General features: G+C 33.6%; 1 protein-coding gene across 24 annotated transcripts in view; it reads left to right on the top strand.

Annotated features, from left to right (window-relative positions):
• Positions 1-19648, top strand: part of FoxP (forkhead box transcription factor P) — a 1320908-nt gene that overhangs the window by 977935 nt on the left and 323325 nt on the right. Inside the window, exon 1 of one of the 24 annotated variants that reach the window (XM_081762622.1) lies at positions 3499-3656. The exons of the other annotated variants lie outside the window; for them this stretch is intronic. The gene's annotated coding sequence lies outside the window, so the exon portion shown is untranslated. Of the gene's footprint in view, positions 1-3498; positions 3657-19648 lie in introns of those variants that run through there. 24 annotated transcript variants of the gene reach the window in all.

Below are 19648 nucleotides of genomic sequence, written 5' to 3'. Positions count from 1 at the left end.
ATGCATTTAAAAAATAACATTTGCACTGAAATATACACTAAGAAAATAAAATGTCAGTTTCTTACAAAAATATCTTATCTTAATGATCTCTGTTGCAATGAACTATCAACATTTTCCTTAGTTTTTATTCTGTCAACCGTCTGCGTTTATCAGTAAGAAACGTTTTGTAGGTCGAAAAGTTTCTTCCTACATCAGCAGAAGTCACTGGTACATAATATGAAAAACACCAAATGTCTTCTTGTGTTACTTTCTCTTCCAATTCCATGTTTTCACCATTAAGTGCATTTGCAATGGCACAGATTGTTTTGTACCCGGGATTTTTGCCTGCTACTTTGCAAAGTTTATCTGACGTATTTTCGCAAGATCACAAGTTGTTTCACTGGACAAAATCTGTGATAATTCACCCAACAAAGAGAGTGAATGCTGCAAAGCATTCTTACGGGATTCCAACTGTCTGATAATTTCAGGTATTCTCGAGAAGTGGTTGTGTATGTATTTAATTTTGTTCTCAACGTCGCTTGTAGAGAATCATTTTTGAGACACATAAATATCGGCTGCATCATCGGGCTTATTGTATCTACAACTGTCTTCACTTGATTTAAATTATCTGCATAATACGGCACAGCTTTTAGCCACGAGCTCCAGTGGTTGAGAAGGTACTGGAAAATTTTTCACAACTTCGTAGGCGCGATGGATCTTTCACAAATACTTTCTTTACATTTGATACAAGCGCGTCTACTGCTAGATATTAGGATCTGATTGTTTCTGCTACTCAATAAAGACCGTGTGCAAGAAAAGTCAGTAGACTAATTTAGGATAAGATACAACACTGTCTTATATTATTCTATACATTTTATTCCACATTTGCATTTACAAAGTGAGTCATTTCACTTTAAATATAACCTACTTTCTTGTGATAAACTCTCAAATATGCTAGTATGCAGCAATAAAAATTGAAAATATGCAGTATCCTGCAAAATTTACAAAATATGCATGCACATCGAAATTCACTCAAAATATGCACTTATGTGCACCAGCACATGCATCTTAAACAAATCCTTGCAAATTCGTCGGAAAGAAGAAAATATTTTCCATGCGTTTCTGCATCTTACTATAAACATACAAATCCGGGCTGTACTCATTAGGCAGTCATTTAGAAGAGAAAAACGGGCTCTAATTTCTGCATCTATGATATTCAGTATTTTCTTATAGGCCCTATGATTTTGCTAGTTTTACGATTGTTATAATTTACTTTTAAAGCAATGTTAGTGCTAAGTACAGATTTCTTTAAGTACTCAAATGGTATGTACATGTATTTCTGTAGATTTATTCAACGTATTTAATTTTGCAACATGGTATTCATATTTGAAATCTAACGAAACAGGTGAAGAGAGTGGCAAAAGTTGTTCGTACCGAGAATTTAAGTTATCAGCTTTGAGATGTTCCTCTCTGGAAATATTGTTCCTTTTGTTCTTTCCTACAAATTGAAAATTGCACACTGTCCAGCATAAAGTATGGACAGCTTTTATAAAAGTTTGTTGTGCGAATAAGCTCTTTCATGTTATTCAACAAAATGAACTCATAATTTCTAACAAAATAATAGTTCGCTTTCACATTTTACAATTGAAACTTTCAGTAGTACCCTTCGTACCAGGTTTTTTTCTTCTTTTAAATTTCTTTACGCTTTTGTCCTCTCTCCTTTAGTACAACTGGATACAAAGCAATTTGCACTTCCTCTTTTTCTTACTAACGAAGCTTAGATTTCTACGTTCTGGAACGGTCCTTAACAGAGCGTTCAAAGTTAACTCGCGTTCTTTATACTAAGTTTCAAGCTAGGCACGTATTTAGACAATCTAGTATTCTGTTTCTGTCCATACTTTCTGTGAGTGAACAAGGGATAAAGAAAAGTTTCCTATTCTGGCTCTAAATCCTTAGAAAATCTTGTTGCTCTCTACAAGGGTAATTAAATATTTATCAGTGTCGAAGAGGTTGTAAAGGGAAGCTTACTATTTTTTATATATACCTTAGCTTTTAACGAACTTGAAAGACAGGTGTTAAGTTACTCAAGTTTGTGGCCATTTTATGGTACCTTCTTATTATTTGTAATATGGTATATCAATTGTTAAAATTGGTTTTGAGCTTCGGGAGTTCGAAACATTGTATTGGTATACTTGGCATGTGGGGAGATGTGTTCTTACTACCTTAGATGTCTCCAAATTCAAAGCAATATATATATATATATATATATATATATATATATATATATATATATATATATATATATATATATATATATATATATATATATATGTGTGTGTGTGTGTGTGTGTGTATGTATGTATGTATGTATGTATGTATTAAAATTTACGATACTGCTCACTGTTCGCGCTCCTCTTTTTCGCCACCTACGTTCTCTACTCTAGGCGTTATCCAAGTTACACACGTGTTAAACAATGTCCAGTAGTAGGTATCAAAGATGTCACAAGGAAGGGGGCTTTTCGCTTCGTTGCCTTCTTTCCAAGTCCCCTTGTTCTGTCATTTTCATACATGAAACCATTGAAAAAGAACACAGTAAAATAACCCTGCTTGAACCAAGTGTTTTATGGGAAAAGTCTTAGAAACATGAATATGGCATAAAGAAGTGGACTGAGTTAAAACGCTACGGTAAACACTAGAAAAAAAACTCCCAGAAATTTCTGACGTTTTCAAACGCAGTCTGGTCCTTCTCGTTTCTCAACCCACATTGTCATTCGTTTTCAGTCTCTAACGCCCCTTTCTCCTCCCTTCAAGAAGTCTTCTTCTTCGGTGATCAATAAGATCTGTGTCCATTTGCGTCAGTCAATATTTATTGCTGCACTATCTCCCGACTCTGTGTAAAACTGCTGAGAGTCAGGAAAAATAGAAGACTTCATGGTAATCTCCCGGATCTATAAGCTGTTGCCATCGTTTCATTGAACAGCTTCTTTTGGTGAAGATCCGTGGGTTGAGAATTCCAGGGTGAGGGGTGAAATCAGTGGCCAGATGCCGGAAATGAGAGTTCCACCTCTGCTGCCAAATTCAAATGTTGGGACAATACGAATGAGGGGAGCGAGGGTTAAGAAACAAAAAGTTTTGTGTCTTTTGTTACTGTTCTATCTATGTAACACCTCACCTGTCCTAATTTTTCCCCAAGTAAGGACCTCGTTAGCTCATTCCGCCAGGAGAAAAGACGACCTAAACTCCTTAATATAGGCGCTCTTCTCTGCGATGGCTGCATTATCCGATTCATTTTAGAAAATATTTACAGTGTAAACATTAGCTAAACGTTCTCACCACAACGAGGAAAATGCTATTGGTCGGCATCGAGATTGTCTGTCAATCATGGCGAGTTCTCATTGGTCGGAAATAAAGTGGTTGCTTCGTGAGTGCCGCGGAAGAAGGACCCAAGCGGCGCAGGAGTCCCGGCGCCGGTCGTTCAGCTCCCCTTGTGCCCTTTTTGCGCAACGCTTCTCTCGGTCGGAAAGAAATAATCAATGGTCACAAGTTGAAAATGTGATACTGTATCCCAATGAGTGGGGAATATATGGCTAAATATTGCATTGTTGTATTGGCGGTGAGCGGGAAGAGGCACGCACTTTCAGGACCGGGCTGACAACATTCCACGTCAAACTTGGCAGGTACGTAGCATTTCTGTCTCCGTGTGCTGAATGCATATTAATCCTGTTATTGCCGAACTTTTTTGCTGTGTGTGTGTGTGTGTGTGTGTCACACTCCATCACAACCGACACCCTCTCCCGCTACACTCCTCTCACCGTATTTCCTCCGACGCCCTTCCACTTCGTTGCCTCCCTTCCACCGCCGTGTTTGCCAAACTTACTTTCTTGTTTTCCTCACGTCCGGTTGTTTTACTTAGATAAGAAAGAGAGGCAAAGAACAGCGCGAGAACCAGGAAGTTGATTGTTTGTGTTGCTTTGGAGCGTCCTAGTAAATGTTTCCTTATGCTTCACAACAAATTCAAAGATTCCGAAAGTTTGTAGGTTACGCGGCGGCGCGCTAGTTTCAGCTTTCTCCTCGACCCGCACAATTGGCGCTCCGTGCGTACTCGAGAAGTAAGTCAATATTGAAATCAGGGCGCATTACTTTTGCCCGCTTCGCGGCCAGTGTCAGGTTAGATTGCAAGGTAGCCTGAAGCAAATGTGAATAAAATGCTTTTGGTTGTATTCATTCCTTTACCTTTCATTCCTTTACCGTAACAATGAAAATAAATTAAGAAAATATTAGTAACCGCAAACTATAAGTTGATTTACCATAATATACTCCTGGCGAGGATGAAGAGATGAAGAATGATTTGTAAAATATTGTGTAAGTGATTAAAAGACTGAAAAAGGAGGGGGGAGATGGATTCGATAATTCACACATGTATTAATTATGAAACAACCACATTGATGATAAATTATCTCGTGCCACATTATCTAACAAGTTTATAGTAGTAATCTACACAGATTTGAAAGTTGTATCCGTGTTGCTAATATTGTATATTGTCTCTGGTATATTAGAATATCCTGCTTTATGGGGAAAACAATCCAAGTAACGTTTTGTAATCAGGTAACAAAGCCTTATGAGGAATTTGATGTCTTATTATTTACACCCTCATGCAATCTCGGAGCAGGACTCAAGTCACAAATTTGCGAAAGCGAGGGCTTGAAATTGAGAGAGTCACTTTCTGTTACAAGTCTCAGCAGAGTGGTAACAATGTAGTATTTGCGCATTAATTATTGTTAATGCAAGCCAGGCGATTACCTTAATATTTTACATTGTTTAAGATTTACTTTTTAAAAAAATATGCTAAAACGTTTATTTTCACCTGGATCACATTTGGCTGGTAATGTTCTTTTCCTAGTCTTATTTCATAATATATTTACATTATTGATATACATAAATCAAATTTCAAGATGAAATTTACTTTAAAAAAATAATTCTCAACCTATAGACCCAGATTTTAATTACTGCAGAAATGAAAGCTTATCGTTGGAATCAAGTTTGTCTAACCCAATTCAATCAGTATTGTTATTCAGCTTTATCTTTATTATTTATCAACATGATTTTTGTTACTTGTATTGACTAAAACACATTGTATGTATTGCAATAGCAATATTAAATATAAACAGTGTCAAAGAAATAGATTTATCTAATTGCTGAATTGGAATAGTGTTCACATTACGTGTTTAGACAATGATTTGTCTTAACTTTTTTTTTCGGCTCGGCCCGTAATTGTATACCTTGAGAAACCCGGTTTAAAAAAAAAAAGAAAATTGATCCTTTTCCAAACTCATCCAGTCCAATCAGGGTTGTTATTCCCGTAGATCTTACCTTATCCTCTCATCTCTTTTTCGGCGTACCGGAAGGTCTTTTCCTATCGGAATCTCATATGCATTGCTTGCTATATCCTGTAGAAGCTAAGTGCTGTGCGTTATTTGAGTTGCCCAATTTAAAAAAAAAGGTCCATTTTATAACACTTTGGAAAATTAAGTTTTCTTTTCTTTATGCCATCTTAATTCTTACTCCTGGAAATAAGCAAAATAAGTTTTCTAATATGTAAATAACATACATGAACACCTTAAATGGTATAAACTAGCTGAAATTAGGTATTAACAAATCATAACCAATAAGTAATAGAACACATTCTTAAAAAAAAAGTGGACAATAAACGTTTTGGAATTGGGCATTTCATTTGACATCTACTTCCTTGCAACGTCCTTTGTGATGCGTACATATTGTAGCTTCCCACTGTAAAACTTTTCCTACTTTCCCGTTTGTATTTTGAATTTTTCTCCAAATAATGTTCTGCAGTTGCTTTCGAAATCGTTATTTAGACTGTGTTAATCCTGTTAGTTACATCTCTACTTTCATTTCGACAGTTTATTACAATAAAATAGTTTGCGCTGTGTTGTAACTTGTATTTTAAGTAACATATTCTGCAAGTTACTAGTCCCATTAACGTTGAGCAAGTTTACTTTTTCTTTATAATCATTACCAGATTTTAGCAGAAAATATTATTATACCTTCTTTTTTATTTCATAAATTAATAAGATCATTGAATTTTCAGCCAGTGCATCTGAATTCCAAAAGTTGTTTTGTTACTTGAGTGAAGATAGCTCCTGAATATAGAAATTCCCTATTTAATGAAAGAAACATTTCTTGTAAGAAGTTTTAAGTTGAGTTGAGTAGATTTGAGTTTAGCGTCCCTTTCAGAAACAAGGCTATATGAGACATTGGAGAAAGTTTTAAAGTGCCGCATTTATTGAATTTTAAGTTGATGGGAAACAAAATTTTACTTACTTATCCAATTGTTTCGATATATATATATATATATATATATATATATATATATATATATATATATATATATATATATATATATATATATATATATATATATTTAAAAGAAATAAAGAAAATTAGGGATGCGCACGAGACAAGATTTGTGGCTGTCTCGTCTCGAAAATGTACTGAAAAAGTGATGTCTCGACTTGAAAAATGTATATTTCATTATTCGAAGAGCCCTGTCTCGACTCGAATTTTGTCAGGAAAATCCTCTCTCTACTCGTCTCTTGGGCATCCCTAAAGAAAATAATCCCCGGTTGGGAGAAACTTTACGAACGTCCATATCTATGTGCAACGAAAACGTCCATTGACTAGAAATATCACCCTGACGGTGCGGTAGTATACTTGTTCAAAAGTATAGTTCTCGTTAGTTACGATGCGTACATAGGGCTATGTATATTTGTTTTTATTACTACTATTATTTTCAAGTGTTTTTTTATGTAACTCAATTTTCTTCTGTCCTATTACAATCATATCAACATGTTAATGAACTTTATTAAAAATAAATCGTGTGGATTAGTTTTTGAACAGAGTTAATCAGAAGTGTTACCGAGATATAATTTTGTATGATTAGAGGAGGTAGAACATGAAGCGTGAATTGCTTTGCAAATATCCTGAGAGAGTCTTAACCACCTGAGGATTCTCCGGTTCGCGTTTGTTTTGCTGGTTTCGTATATATTTGCTGTTTTGTCATTTCTTTCATTTGGTTATCCTAATGTGATTCCCTTTTCCTTTGATATTCCGAAATATTAGATCTATCTTAATGCCATACAATAAACTACTTTTCGTGAGTACCCTTTTTCTTTTTTTTCAGTTAAAACAATGCGAATAAATAAACATGAAGTTTTATTGATGTTCTATGCTTCCCTTCAGATTGAATCATTGCATGGTTTCAGTCGCTTTCTTTCTTCCCTCTTTTCCTTCCATCCTTTCTTGTTTGAGAAGCTGTATTCGAGAAAGTAGGAAACTGTTATGTAAAAGAGAACTCTATTTAATATTGCCCTCCCTAGGGCCAGTCAGCTGTGTGATTTGTTTGGGCCCAACTTGAGAAAGTAACAAATGACGGCTGTCCGGCGCACGCCGGGTCCGAGCCAGATGGCGCTAGTATCGACAGTTTTCGCCGGACCTCGTAAATCAGGGTCGGTATTATTGCCATTTCGAAGGAGATGGATACAGTGACGACCCGGAATGGCACGCCTTTATTCAATATGCCGTCGTAAAATGGACTTTCATGTGTGAAATTCAGCAGTCATAGGCATTAGCGAAAATGGACTGCACTATATTACGAAAGAGGAAGGAACAATGACACTACCTGGTTTATTTCTTCTAAAATGAGAAATTTGTCAACTTTTCAGACGGTAGTTGCTAAGCGCTCTGAAATATGTCCGCATGTTAAGCCAGAGAAATCAGTCAAGTAAATTTCTACACTTTGGACATTTTCTCTTCATGATATTAGAAATTTAAGCTGTAACAAAAAGGGTGATTTCTAGCTAATGGAGAAATACAAAGTGCAGTAAACACAATTAGTAGCCGGCAAACCGGGAGGCAGGGCTGCCCATACTTGTGGATACCTAAATGGAGAAATGAAATAACATTGAAATGCACCATGAAGACCAAGATTACTGTCCGTAATTATACTTAACGTGCAATCACAAATATACATAATACAGATTCGGGCAAGCGAAAGGACTGTTTTCCTCATGAATGTGTCAATAGAGAAGTGTATTCTGAAAAGCGACAGTTGGACGATGAACCGTAAAATATCGTTACCAGCAAGAAAAATGTAATTCACGAGAGACATCGCCTCTTTTTTTCGTAATATATTTAGGTATAATGCATAAATGCGGAATATATATTTCGTAAATTACTTGCTTTTATTGAGCAGTAAAGTGAACACTGCATAATTAGTAGGAAATATTTCTTTCAAATAGCAACATTGATTTCATAAGACTATTTCAGTCATTTACTATCATTTTGTCCCCTCTAATCATACACATACACTCACAAGTTACATACATACCTATGTGTGTGTGTTTCTCTTATACGAGCATTTATGCTTAATAATATTAATATTAATGACTTTGTCGCTACTAAGATTTGACAGGGCGTTGAAATATCGGTAATGTCATAACATGTAATGTAAGCATTTGATAAATATAAGAAAGTATTCATTCTCTATGTATATATGTTTTCAATAAAATCGGAGCAAGATGTAAATATTTGTGAAAAGTCACTAAACGTTCGAAGTATAGTTCTAAAGTTAATGGCCGAAAATGATGAAAGTATTTTCGAAATGACGTTTTATATTAAATATATAATTATACACTCTCTACACACGACTAAATACAATTACAGATATAAAAATGAAGTTGTGTAGAAAGTGTGTTATATCGTATTTGTGCATATGCATTCCTTTCGCATGTGTAGTAATTTATTCTTATTTCTTACTAATTTGAAGCAGTCACTTCTCTTGTTTGTTTTAGAGTTCAAAAGATGAAACATGTTGTGTTTGTGAAATGAAGTGACTCCAAGTTCAAGATTTTAGTGTTCATTTATGATTATGACTTGGTTAGCAAATTGTAAGAAAATAACGAGTCGCGCTCAATTTTAAGTTTCTACCCATTAAAATACGTCCTATTTTTCTTCTGTACCTTCCATAATATTTCTCAGCTTTAGCCACCTTCGATCAAATTTAACATTCACACAGTTGTTGAAATTATATCCTGAAACGGGATAGCAACATGGAAAATCTAAAATCAAATTGACATAAGTACGCACACACACACACACACACACACACACACACACATATATATATATATATATATATATATATATATATATATATATATATATATATATATATATATATATATATATATATATATATATATATATGTGTGTGTGTGTGTGTGTGTGTGTGTGTGTGTGTGTGTGTGTGTGTATGAATATGTATGTAACTTTTGACAACGTGAATTTGAAAATAGATACTATACATCTGGTAACATGAACTTTTTGGAAGACAACTTTTAATGTAGTTTTTTTTTCTTCGCGTATACAATCCTAAATACGTATCAGCGTATTGTCTTTTTATACATTCTGGACTCTGCATTATGCTCTAGTGTGGCCAAATATCCTAAAGTATGTAATTCATAATTGCGTGTTTGTGGTTATGTAGTACTTCAATTTTCTTCTCAGTTCCTAAAAGTTATATTCCGGAAAATCACCATTAGTGATGTAATCGTAGACAAACAACGGTATTACTGTACCGTAAGAAGAAATTTGAAATTACTTTACAGCTTATTTCATAGATCTTGGATGAATTCCATAATTTTGATACAGTTCATGGTCATTTTATTTAAATCTAACAAGAAATAAACACAGTGAATGTCAAGAAAATCTTCTAAGTGGTGGTGTATATTTATCAATATACTTTTCTATTATTGATAGTGAAAATTGCGTAATATTTTATTCAAGATTTTATAGGAGTAATAAAATATTTGCGAACATTTAAAAATGTTTCTTACTTATGAATTTGTAACAACTTTAAAACAAATATACTCACAGTTTGATATTAATAAAATACTAGATATGACTGAAAGAAACATAGTAGTCCCCTGTATTGCGCTAAAACGAATCAATATCTTGACATATTTCGTACAGTCATACGTGAATATACTTTGAAGTTTTTAGTAATGTGTGCATTAATTTATAGTAAGACTATAATAATGTTTAGGAATTTGGTGACCAAACTCCGGGAGGTGATTTCTTGTATTAAGTAAAAGAAAAAAGTTGTCTGTCTTTTTAAAAAATAAACATGTCTGAAAAAAACACTTCCTTTCAAACTTATTAGCTCCAAAAATGGGAAACATTTCGTTTTAAAGATCCCTGGCTTGAAAACTACGAGAGATATCGCAAGCGGTTCAAGGAATTGCACAGAAATTAGTACGCGCTTTATGTAAGTATACATGTTTTACAATCTTCCAGTATCGGCCAAACGAATGCTTAATTAGTACTTAAAAGTGTATCATTTCATGACATTTTTCGCTCGTTAAATGTTAATAATATTGTAAAATGTTTACATTAGCTTAATATTGTTATTTTAATGTCACTAATACCCTTTTCTAGATATTAACATTTGTTTTTAAAATTAATTACAAAGTTAACTATAAGTTCACTCTATAGAGTAAATATATATATATAATATAGTTTTGACTTTAGCCTGTTGATGAATAAATATTTTAAGAACTTTGAAGTATCCGAGTGAGTAGTTGCCCGGCCTTGGTCTCCAGTGACAGCACACGTGAAACTATAGACCTATATCTCATGTAAACTTGATTACGGAAAGAGATGTTTAAAACCCCCAACAATCAAAATATCAAAATATATCGCATGTTGCGTAATGAAATTCGTTGTATGCATCATTGAATATAATATTTATTTAATAAGAAAACGTAGTTTCTCATTTTTTCGTACTTGCTAATGATGTGTACACTGTGTAATTGCTTCTAGTAGTTTGCTAGTAATATATTGAATCCAGGTTATTTTCTTATTTTATTTAAAGGCAAACATACTTGTTAATACAGCAACAGTAATATTACTTGTTCTTTTCGCTTAATATATTTTGCGAAAACTGGATTCGCGTTTCAGAAAATTTATATACTTAAAAAAATAAAAATTCTAACTCAAACTAATTTATTTTGACGTGTAACTTATTCATACGGATGTAAACATGCAATTAGCTTTTCGTTGATCTTTATTTTTGTAAGGGGGGTTTACAACTTCTTTATTATTCAAATTTGTGTTAACCTCTATACTTCAACTGAGGTACTATAATACTGTATAATAATTAATCTTATATATATTTGAGTACACGGGAGTGGAAATGTATGGTGCAGGCACACGAATATGTCATCACTTGCCCCAATTTTGAATTTGCAGTATTTAACAATAGAGTTTCATTTTGTCAGCAATTAATACAGTAAGACTCTTATGTCCTTTATACAAGTTTTTTTTTAAGTTAGTTTCATTTGAATAAAATTAATTTCACACAGATATATATAAGCATGTATATAAACCTATTCCTCTTAATGTAATTACAGAAACGTTCATACGGCAACTTAATATATATTCTATAGTTTTATTTGTGAAAAAAAAATCACTTACGAACCCAAATGTAAAAGGTAAACTACAGATAAACACAAATGTCTTGCATTTCCTAACCTAAACATTCACTGAGGCATAACTTAAAAACAATAAACTCCGGTAAAGACAGTAAAGAGGATCACGCGGAATATTTCCATGTATGGGATATGCATATACACCGTTAGTCACTCTTACCCGTTACAGTGTTAACAGATTGACTCCATTAACGAGGTCAACTCAAATAATAACTCTAGCTATTTGTTGCAAAATAACAGAATTCAAAAATTCGCTAAAGTGCGTATGATATGGTCTATCGATATCCACCGTTAAAATCGCCGTTATCAATCAATACGCTAATGGATTGACTCAATTAAAAAATATGGTCGAGATAATCACTCTTGCTATCTGTTGCAAAACAGAATTATAAAATTCGCATACATGTTTGTTGTATGGGCTAAGTAGCAACCGTTAAAGTCGCTGTTATCGGTTAACATATTAGCATAATTACTGCATTAACGAATATGGTCGAGATAATTGCCCTAGCTATATGTTGCAAGAAACAGAATTCAATAAATCGCTTGTATGTCTGGGATATGGGCTATAGATAGCTATTTTTAATAGTGTTGCTAACAAGATTAAAAGTTTCTCGTTTCGTCTAGATTCTCGCCTGGAATACAAGATAACAGTCAAGATGAGACGAGAGACACGACAATTCTCGTCTCGATTCTCGAAAAGAATGTTTTACTACTTTTAAAATTGGCATTATTCATTAAGGAATTGACTTCATTCATTAATTCGGCCGTTCAGAACTTATTGTGAAAAGTAACGAACGGCCGACCTGACAATAAAATATCGTAAATCTCCTAACAAATCTAATACAAGGACTTGTGGATGTTGTATTATGTTGTTTTTGGATAGAATTGCTTAGTGCTTATTGGCTAAGTGGTTAGTGTTCTGGGTTTTCGCGTGGAACTGTAGGTATGAATGCATGTGATTTGGATTTCACATGAAACAATAGGGTTTTGTCTCATATAGCTTCGGAGCAGAAAATTAATTTTAAAGTTCGAACAAATAGATTAAATTATTTCATCAGTCTTCTTGTGTAAGAAAAAGAATAAATGAATGGAATAAAGAAAAAAGAAAAAGAAAGGAAAAAAGAGAGAAAAAGGTAAGTTGTTGTTACCCGTGATAACTAGGACATGGATCTACATTTTGTATTTTTTTAAACATCGTGCAATTTGTGAAACAATTTCTAGATATTATTTGAAATAAATTTAAATTAAATGAACCATCTTGTTTATAAGTATAATGAGACCCCGGTGGCTTAGTGGCAGATCGTTCACCTCTGCTGCTTGGGGTCTCTCGTCCAACCATAGCTCGCGCCAAGTGACCTTTGTGGTAGGTAAACACTGTGTATGTTGGTTTCGTCGGATGCTCCCGTTTCTTCATAATTTCCTCGTTCCAGCATTTCATTCTTTGTCATTATCACTGTATCCTTTAGCCTACACGGCATAATAGTGTGACGTAAAATTGAAATATCTCCTTTATATGTTTACAGTATTCACATTCTACTTTAATCAAATTTCGTTAAACATATACTTTTATAATCATAGTCCTTCTGTGTCTGTTAGCTTGTATCAACAAGGGTAAATCTGAATTTCTTACAATTATTTTATGACTGCAATATATTGAGCCGTAAAATTAAGAATTAATACACTTTATTGTAATGTTTTTTTTTCTTTCTTTCGCACATAATCACCAAATATTTTTCCTTTAATTGACTGTGTCACGTGATGTCGTTTTACTGGATATTGTACACAATTTGTTGTTAAGACATGGATAGGGTATTATAATCTATATTTTATTTTAGTTTTTTTTTTATTAATTTTATCTACAGTGAAATGTATGTTTATATTTTGCGGTAAATACAGTAAAGTAGTATCAGTTAATGTTTCTTGCATAGTAAAAATTTCACACTGAAAATTAAATATTCACAAGTCAAATATATTTTTGAGTTAAATTTCTGAATTACATTTAATATGTCGATTGGGATTAATTATATCTACTTAAAGGTATGAAACATTCCGAAATTATGTCTATGCCCTTTGACCTTGTCAGTAATACAATGTATAATTTTGAACCTAATTTTTCTGAAGTCTAATTTTGAAGCTATATTTCTTCACTTATTAGTCAAAACGTTTTACAATGAATGTGCTAAATTAATTTATTGTCACCTGCAAATTTGTTCTCTCATATTTGTTTAATTTTTTAGCCGTCGTCAATACTTGTTAAGAGTGCGGTTCAAAATGAACTCTTAGAAAAACTGAATCATTGCAATATGAATTTAAGAAAGGGTATAAACTTGTATTGTTTCTGAGTATACTAAGATGGCCCATATATCTGAGATGAAGTAGTTCATATTTTCAGTTCGTCCCAGTGAAAGCTCATGTGGTTCGCACGTCACTATAACCGTAGGTGTACGCATCATATGACGTTGGTGCTTGAAATGAATGTTAAACTCGAAATCAGCCACGAAAATAATAATAGTAGAATAAAATAATAATAATAATAATAATAATAATAATAATAATAATAATAATAATAATAATAATAATAATAATAATAATAATAATAATAATAATAATAATAAGTGAGTATCGTTTCACAGTGTGGTACTAAGGTTTCAACACACAAACTTAAACTAGTGCATCGTATTGGTTGTAATAGAGTAATAAGATCAAAGATAGAGCCTGTTCCTCGGTCGCTGAATCCAGATCAGAAAGACATTACTCGCTGTCTGTTACTGTTTTTGTTCTATGACGATGACGATAAAGTTAAAACCAAATATTGTTTATCTCAAATACTTCCGGTTTGAATAGAGGGTTAATGGAGGAGGTAGATCCTTTCTTGGGACGCTGAATAGATTACAAGAAAAAAAAACTTTTCGGTATCTCTTACAGTTTTTGCTCTATGAAAATCTGAAACCAGAATAACTAATAAATTCAACCACTTGCGATTTCGATAGAGTATTGCAGATTGTGATTATATATATATACTTGAGATACTGTATCGATTACTAGAACTGTCGGTATTTATTACAATTTATGTTCTATCGTGATAAATTTTGAAACCGGAGATTGTTAATTTGAACTACTTGCGATTTGAACAGATGTTTGACGGAAAAGAAGGAACATACTCTTGGCAAGATGAATATGTTTCAAAAAAAAAAGAAAAGAAAAGAAAAGAAAAAAAATAAAAATAAAAAAAAACTTCTCGAAAACGCTTACCGTTTTTGCTCCATACAAATCAATATTGAAACTAGAAGATAATAGTAAATTTGAATCATTCCTTGTTTTGGTAGGATGTTGTCGATTGTCATGTTATGTCGCCTTGAGACGCTGAATCATTTGCAAAAATATATCTCGCTATCTGTTACCGTTTTTGTTCTATCGCGATAAACATTAAAACCGGAAATGACTATTCTGAATCATTTGCAGCTTAAAAAGAGGATTAACTGAGAAGACAGAATCTATTTTTCGGACGTTAAATCGATTGCAAAAGAAACCACATCTTGATAGCATTTACCATTTTTACTACGGAAATCAATATTGATATGGGAAACAGTAGTAAATTTGAACCGATTCTGATTTCAATAGAGTGTTGTGAATAGTCATGATATGTTGTCTTGAGATCCTGAATCATTTGAAGAAAAACAAAACTCTTTCTGCCATCTACTAGTTTCCGTTCTAAAATGATAAATGTTGAAACCAAAAGTAATAGTAAATTTCAACCATTTCCGGTTTTGGTAGCATGTTGTGGATAGTCATGTTAATGTTCCCTTGAGACGATGAACCGTTTTAAGAAAGAAGTTTACTTCTTGCTATGTGTTATTGTTTTTGTTATGTGGTGACAAGCGTTGAAACAGGAAATGGCTAATATAACCGCGTTCTATTTGAATAGAAGTTAACGGAGCCGAAAGAACCTATTCTTGCGACGCTGAATCGATTGCCAGAAACTGCATCCTGATAGCATTTGTCGTTTCTGCTCTGATACCTGTCGACAGACGGACGGACGCACAAAGCCGTTCTGTAAGATTTCCGACAGTTTTGTATAGCATAGTTTGGAAGTATGATAATAATCATAATAACAATTATATATCTATATCTATCTATCTATCTATATATATATATATATATATATATATATATATATATATATATATATATATATATATATATAAGGTACATAACTATGGGTATGATACCAGATAATTCATTTTTTACTTTAGCACTTAAATCTTGTAGTTCTTCATGCAAAAAAAAAAAATGGCTTTATCTGAATAAAATAAGAATATAACCCTTGGAGATGTGTATAAATAAAATATGTAAATTTATAAATTAGTTAAACGAAAAAAAAATGTTATGCATCAATTACAGTAGATTGCATTAAGAAAGCTGCAGCTAAAAGCGTCTTTTGATGGATAAAATTCCATGGATATATTAACGCATTGCCACTTCAGCTACGTGTTGAGTGTTAACATTGTTTATATTACGCATATAATTTATGTTTGAATTGAGAAATCCATTCTATGTATATTAATAATATCGTGATTGTAAATTGCATGCTAAACAATATATATATCGTCAACAATTTCACGAAAAGTCGTATCTCAAAATTTCACTTCTTCAGACATAAAGAAAGAAATATAATTCCACAAAGGAGGAAAAAGTTAAATATGTAATAATTGATCAATAATTCCACATAATTATTATCTGGAATAGGTGACGAGTTATTACATGTTGAACTGTTTTCCTGTACACGTAATTATTCTTTCTTTATGTCTGAAAAAGTGAGATTTTGAGACACGACCCTTCGTCAAATTGTGGACGATATATCAGAAACAATAAAGGTGATAGGAAAATATTTATTTGAATTAAATTATTATTTCATCTATGAAAAATTACTCGTAATTGCCTCAAGTAAATATTACAAGATAGAGGTTTTCTTTCTGAGTCAGGTTATTCATATTATGCATTGCATTAGTACATGTCATGACTCTGTTATATTGGTGATACATTTGATGTTTGAAACGTTGATATCTGGAGATCATTGCGCATCAAAAACTGACATAGACAGAATGAATATTTAACGTCTACGTGTTTCATCGTTGACAACAATGGAGGTTGGATATGACCAATACTAACAAAAGCAAATCACTCTTGGCCAATCTGGTTTTATAGAATCAATAAGAATCGATAATTCGTGAAAGGTCAAATTTGTTAAAGATATAGGGAAAGACAGCAACTGAGTTCTTCCTTTCCTCATGATGTGTAAGTGACAAAGATACTTAACGAACAATCTAAGGTTGGAGCAATGAATACGTAAAAAGCTTAGAAAACTCAAATTTCTAGAAATACCACATCGTTGATGGCAATCACGCTTCAAACAAAATAAATCTATTCTTCAAGTTTTGTAAATTCGATGTTACTAATTATTGTGATTTCTTAACATTTCTCTTGTAGCAGTAAGAGGTATGTTAATAGAACTTGTCAAGTCATTTCTATGTCCCTGTTTGTTGTAAAATGCACTGAGAAAAATTCGTTATCCGGACAGCACCATATTGTAGAAATATATGGAATCCTTATATTTACTACGGAAATCAGTACAGAGCATACGTTTTCCATATGCTACATACTTTTCCCGCTTAGATGTTGCATCATACTGTTGCATGATGTCTGACATCTAACAGTCTTCCTTATATTACATATGCATAAGTGTCTTATATACGTCAACTACATGTTATATACGTTTATCTGTATGTAAGATCTTGACCGCTTATATATAGTTAGTTTGTTCGTACAGAAAGTACGTTTATTTGGAACGCTTATACGGAAAGTACGCATAAAATACGTACAGGATTTACATATGTAACCTACGTTTTTACGTACGCCACATACGTCTTTTTCTCAGTGTGTGTATACATCCACATCATATTACTGCAGTCATTACGCACGTTAGAAATTTTCTCGGAAATTCAATACTCTGTTTTTGCATTATCACTTACCATAACGAAATTATAATTTCTTTGTTTCTTTTCACGTCGATCACTGTACAAGATACCACACATTTCTCCCTATTAAAAGATATGCCCGATGTGTTGTCCATTCTGTTAATTTGTCAGAGTCATTTTTTTTTTTACCATTAATCCAAAACTTTGCTCTACATGCTTTCAGGTGTGTTTACACACACGATTGTTATGCGTTCCTTTATGTGGTCAGTATCCCGAACTCTCACTGAATACACAGCGGATTTGACATGTCATCAGAGATCAAATTTTAAGAGGAGTGACGTTAGGGGAACATGGTGGCCATTCCACAGCACCAGGTCTGTCGATCCACGAATTAAAAAATGCGCATCCAAATATTCACAGACACAATTTCCATTGTGCGGAGGAGCATCATCATGTTCGTAGAAGACAGAAAATGTCCTGTCTTCAGATAAGAGAAGTGGCAAGATGTCTTTTTCCAACATTCGACGATACGGGATTGCTTTTAAAGTACTATTGATAAACAAAGGACCCACACACCACACCACACAATCATTTTTCCAGGAATGCCAACAGATGCTTCACACCAATAGGGATTAGTGTTCGACTAGTACCGAACATTCTGTTCGTTCACCAATCAGAAACGTAAAATTTGCCCTCATTTGCGAATAAGACGTCGTAGGCGAAACGGGGAATTTGTCGTGTTTGCTCTGTTGCCTATTCCACGAATTCCAGACGTCGATCGGGGTCTTTATCTAACAAGTGCTGATGCATTGTAGCTTGTAGGAGTGCAACTTATGCAGGAACAAAACACGCATGATGGATGTGCGGTTAATAGGCCTACCACTTTCCTGGAACAAATTATGAATGCTTCGATTCGAACTCTTGCTAAATGCTGCTAACAGTGCTATTGACGTTGTTTCGTCAGTCGCTGTGCATGGTCTGCCTGATTTTGCTTTGTTGGCCACGGACCCTGTTTTCCCAAATTTTTTGAACAACTTGTTTACTGTTTTATGGCTAATGGGTGTCTTATTCGGTTATGGTTGTTAAAATCATCACCAGAAACCCTTGAACTTCTCTCTCCTGACATCAAAATGATCTCAATGCGTTCTGTCAGTGTTACAGCCATAAGATACCCCCCCCCCAAAAAAAAAAAAGACATAACTTCGTTATGTTAAGTGATAAAGCAAAAACAAACAACATTAAATTTCCGAGAAAGTTTTGAATGAGAATAAGGTATCACATCCTATATTTTCAATTTAAGAAAATAAAATTTATTCAAAATGGCGGAATTTAAGATGGTGAACATTGACATCACATGTCCCGCAAGTTTTTTTCCCACCTATACTACTCACCTACAGTGTTACTTTTGCAATTCTTTTGCCTTTTATTTGGGTGCTTCCATACTAATGGACCACCTTGTGCACATTCGCTCAAGCATTTGTGACGCTGAAAATGAAATATTTAAGTTTCACGTCGCACAATTATGCTGGCTTGGCTAAAGGAGACGGCGATGATGAGAAATGATTAAAATGGGGTAATGAAGAAAGTGAAAGGAAACGGGAGAACATGGAGAAAACCCACGCACACTGTGTTTGTCCACCACGAGCTCACTTGGCGCGAGCTGGGATCGAACCAAGGACCTGGTTGTGATGTGTTGACACGTCATGCTTCACGACACGCAGTAGGTTGGACGTGTGTGAATGTGATTACGTAGTTCAGCTTTTACTTAACGTTTATATTGTATGTTTTCTGCTTTTACTGGCGTAATTTTGTACACTTTTAAAATTGAAATAGACTGAGGGAGGCAGTAGACATTTTTTTAAAAAATGTCCACTGCGTGATCGTGACCAGGTGAAGAAGGCAACCATTTAAGTGAATATACGTAATAATGTTAATTCTTTTCCGTAATGGAAAGTAATAAGTAACTTCTGCATTATTCACGGTCCCAGATATATATTTTATCTAACTTCTATCTAATAGTTAATCAATATCACATAATTAGACAAAGACGAAAATAGGCACGTGCGACAAAACCACATGAGAAATGTGTGAGAAGGTTGTTGAATATAGTGTAAAACTTCCAGATTTGTG

This window comes from Thermobia domestica, chromosome 6, assembly GCF_964235325.1.
Source record: "Thermobia domestica chromosome 6, izTheDome1.hap1.1, whole genome shotgun sequence".
NCBI lineage: Eukaryota > Metazoa > Arthropoda > Insecta > Zygentoma > Lepismatidae > Thermobia > Thermobia domestica.
The sequence above is the reverse complement of the archived record's forward strand: the minus strand, read 5'-3'. Positions and strand labels throughout refer to the sequence as shown.